Genomic DNA, 4,791 nt, shown 5'->3' with positions numbered 1-4,791 from the left:
CCCATCTTGCCTCATTGTGCTTTATATTACTTAAGTACTATTTAAAATCAAAAATATCAATCGCAGTGTATTACAATTGAAACCAGTAAACGCGCAATAAAATTTACAACAATACTAGTGTACCGGAATAAAAAATAATTAAATATGTAAGTACCCAACAACTTCGATGTAATGACGAAAATTTACATTGTCAAACGACTTTTTTTAAAATCATCTTGTTTTCGTTATCAAACATAGTTATCATTAATGTGAAACGTTAAAATAACAGTGTTACCAACACTGAAAATAAGTGTTCCCGAGAGATATTGTGTAATTATGTTAGTTATTGAGATAATACTATGTCCCGTCTTACCCGATGTCCCGTCTTACCCAGGTTTCCCCTACCTAATAAATATTATGATATGATTAATTTGGAATTTATTATAGGTACCTAATATAATATTATGTCTTATACCTAGACTAACATACCGTCTCCGCTCAGAATCGTTTTTCTTATACAATGATATTATATCATTGAATTCAAATTTAATACCATCCATTATACAGTGACCCACTTGTAACCTACTGTACAGCAGAGCGAAATCCACTTACCCACCTTTTTTTTATTGATAACTGTTTAATCTCAACTTCAATAGTACAAAAGTCAATAACACACGTTAAATAGGTACCTGAGTAAAAATAGAATAGTTTTCATGAAACTATACAAGTCATAGTTTATACAAATACGTTTAATATTTTAATATCAATTTAGAACAGATTGACCGAAAAAATGTAAATATTACGAAAAAAAGCATTTATTCAAAAAAATAATTAAAACATGCATTTATATGCCCTAACCCATGAAATATGCAAAATAAGATTTGGTATTAGAACCAGGGTTGGCACGAAAAAACCCGAGCTGCTTTTCTGGGTTAAACTCACTTGATATTTTGAAAAACCCATAAAAAACCCCAGGCTGATTTTATGGGTTAAACTCACTAATTTTTTTTGAAAAAACCAATAAAACCCGGGTTACTTTTCTGGATAAAATAGAAGTTCACTCTTATTTATTTTTAACTTGTGTTAATTTTCAGAAAAAATATTAGGTGGCCCTCTGCATAAAAAGGTTGAGACCCCTGGTTGAGAATTTGAAATGATGTGATAATGTTCTGTTATTAAATTATAACTTGTATGCACATTAATGATTTTACTTTGCTCCATCTCCATGTAGGAACTTTTACATGTGATCGTTTGACAGCTATAATGCTATGTTTCGTGTGGGAACTTACCAAAGCTCCGAATTGTTGATATGTTATAGTTATACACTTCTACGTTATACCTAAATATATTACTCTAGCACCTAATTTATTCACAATAATATAATACAATATATTATCACTACTTTTTAGTATTTACTCTGTGTAATTATTATTTTAAAATAAGCTTACAATTGTTTTAATTTTATACTAAATAGAATTTATTGAACAGATATTAAATTATTTAGTTAGATAAGGTACTATATAAAATATTTACTTAAATTATTATTTAATACTATTTATCATGTATTTAATACCTATATTATATATATTTTATTTATATAAGTAGTCTAGAAATCGTAGGTGTACACTATACACCTATAAATTATAGGTAAGTATTCATTGTAATTTGTACTTCATCAATTAAATTACGTGCCTATGATCGTAGGAATAATAATAGTTTTTAATTTTACGCATATTTTAAACCAAAATCTAACTATTTTGATTACATTTTTAAATAAGATATAAAAAAAATTAAGAAGGAACCGAATACTATTTGTTACAAATATACATGTGACTATGTGTATTAATGTAATATAATATATCTAAGTGACTAAACTATATAGGTCTAGTGAACACAATTTGTTTGCACTCTTTCCAAAAGGGATTTTTTTGTCAAGCTATATTTTTAATTATTTTCCTCTGCACTCATAAAGCAGTTATGACTATCAACCTACCCATAGCCTGAACCTCGGCCTGAACGTTACATTAATTTCTCACTTAAACATATTCAATCAAAGGTAGAAATTATGCAAACCGTGCTATACAAAAATTGAAAAATATATGCATGAGTGAGTACAATACTCATTAAAAATAGTTGAAACGTACTTAAAGATTTTTCCAACAAATAAAAAATTAATTTCTCGCCCCGATCCGAATCTAAAAGAATTCAAAAGGTTACGTTGAAGTACGTAAACAACGTATACAACATATACTTATTTCCTAAAGAGGTACTTGCCGCAATTCAAGCCCTGCTATAATTGTTACGTGTAGGTATTTTATATAGATACCTTACGTCCTTATAGTCCTTACTAAGCTATAGCTATAGGTAACTTTAATATTTTAGTATCATCTAACGAGTACCTAGCTACGTCATATCGTCATATTATACCCATTACCCATACATACTATAATAAATTAAAAATGTTGGGCTAGAATGTTGTAGGATACGTTAGAAAACCTTGATGTTACTATATGTTGGCTTATTCATCTCGCTCTCTATTTACAGCATTATGATAATTGATAATATTATATTTCGTTTTCGAATTCTATAGGTATAACATTCTTTTATGGTTCTTGATACGTTTTATCATTATATGTCGAGAGATACTATTGAGAAAATCTATGAATAACCCAATTAAAGTGCTATTTAGATAATTATCTAAATAATTCTAAAGATATAATATTGATTAGGTTTTAAAAGAGCTGTGAAATTTTTGGAAAACTCCTGTTTTCCTTTTATTCAAAAAAATGAGTACAGAAAAATGCCTGTTTATGGAATAAAAATTAAAGATACAACATACGAATTACGAGAAATTACGAAATAACTACATTCTACAATAAAGTAGGTACTTTTATTATAACAATGCCAAATCAATATCACAAACTTAATTGCCAATTATTTACCTATCTTATATCTTAGTATAATTAAGTATGATCTTAGCCTTAGATACATTTAAAAGGAAAATATAAAACATGTTTAATAGCTTAAAGGTTTGGTTGCAACTGCAAAAAATACAATTGAAATCATATTTTTTTTAAATAACTAAAAATTGACTTACTGTGTTACTCCATTTAATGACGAACGTATTTAAATGTAAATGAAAAAAATAAATACGAAAATACTATGTTAGCAGCAATTATTATACAAACTGCAATACGCACCCAACAACAACAGACGCGAGCACACGACTGAACAGAACAGGCTAACTACTAAATAGAAAATATTATACCTACTCGAGTCGCAGTAAACAGCTGCGGGCGGTCGGTCGTTAGTGCAACAGTAAAAATGTACCTTGCACAGCCAATAGCCATTCCATAGACTGGTTTTTAACACTTTCGCGACATCCTCAGCCTAAGGGTATTTTTTTCTACGTAAAAATCGCTGAAAATAAAAGTCAATACGTATTAGTACAACAGAGCGGGGGCAAAAGGGTTATGACTTATGAGAATAGAGGAGAAAAAATCCCTAAAGGTTTAACGATGGTTAAACTTTTTGAATTTTTAACAGTATACTAGGAATAAACGCGATAAAGATGTAACTCCACAATCGATCAATTAATTGTTATTTGTTCGAGTTCCAGGATAAGATTCAACATCCAATAATCGCTGTGAACAGATAAATAGATAGGTACGTTATTAGAGCATATAATGATCAAATGTATACATAAAAAAAATCTTGAATTGTATTTGTTGGCATTGTTCAAAGTGTCCATGAAAATGTATTTAAGTATACAATATTATCTTGCATTCCTACGTTTTAGATTTTGAGCGAAACGAGAATGTATTGATTTTACAATGATGTGTTTTTTTATTCTTTATTTATTATTTTTTATTTTTGTGTCTGTCATCACCTTTTGGGGCCATAAAAATTCTTCGATTTTTAACCTATGTATTTTGTTTAATGAGAAATTGAATCTAGTTGGTGCATTGAGGAGGTCAAAATTCCCAATAGTTTTCAAAAGCGTCGGGAAAAACAACATAAACATTAAGGAAAAACGGGAATTTTTACGCAAAATCGGTTTTTGACAAAATAGATTTTGGTTTTTGTCGTAACTCTGACGTAGAGTACTAGAGTCATGTAGATACATGACAATTTCACTGAACACTTATTTTAGCATTTGCTATACACCATAAAATATTCAAGATATTTTGACATGTTTTAAATTGTTTACGCTTTACGGGAATTATCAATTATCAGGTTTTTAGTTTTTTTTCTATGATTGTCAATAAATTTGTATTTGTTTGGTAAAAAATCTTGAAAATTTAATACAAGGCTCTTAATATATTGTTATAATTACAATTGAAAAATATTAAATATCCAGTCACAATTTTTTTTATTAGCATTTAAAGTTCAAATTTTGATAAAAGGCGTAAAAATCACGAAAATGTGCAAATTATTATAAATTAGTAATTTTTAAATTTTTTTTTTTTATTAGCATTTAAAGTTCAAAAATTGACAAAATATGTAAAAATCACGAACATTAGCAAATTATTTTGGGTTAAGTATTCGTAAAAATTTTTCTTTTTAAATCTAAGATTTGAAAATGTAATACAAGATTCCTCATAATTTTGTCTACCTTTATCAAAAAAAAAAATGTCTACAAGAAAGTCAAATTAAATTTTTATGAGCGTTTGAAATTCAAATTTTTACAACATTCACTCGATTTCTCATGTAGCGATTTTCTAATTTTGTTGCAATTCAAAAACGACACTTGAGATTTATATCATGTTTATTTTATCAATTCCTATACTTGATACCTTGTTTTGAGCTGTT

At 28.0% G+C, this 4,791-nt stretch overlaps 1 protein-coding gene across 1 annotated transcript in view; it reads right to left on the bottom strand.

The window, feature by feature from the left end:
* LOC100160232 (PDZ domain-containing protein 2) overlaps window positions 1-3,233 on the bottom strand; it is a 21,079-nt gene extending 17,846 nt beyond the window's left edge. The window contains exon 1 of the mRNA XM_008187840.3: window positions 3,077-3,233. The gene's annotated coding sequence lies outside the window, so the exon portion shown is untranslated. The remainder of the gene's footprint in view (window positions 1-3,076) is intronic.
* Between the last annotated feature and the right edge of the window lie 1,558 nt (window positions 3,234-4,791).

This window comes from Acyrthosiphon pisum, chromosome A1, assembly GCF_005508785.2.
Source record: "Acyrthosiphon pisum isolate AL4f chromosome A1, pea_aphid_22Mar2018_4r6ur, whole genome shotgun sequence".
Taxonomy (NCBI): Eukaryota; Metazoa; Arthropoda; class Insecta; order Hemiptera; family Aphididae; genus Acyrthosiphon; species Acyrthosiphon pisum.
The sequence above is the reverse complement of the archived record's forward strand: the minus strand, read 5'-3'. Positions and strand labels throughout refer to the sequence as shown.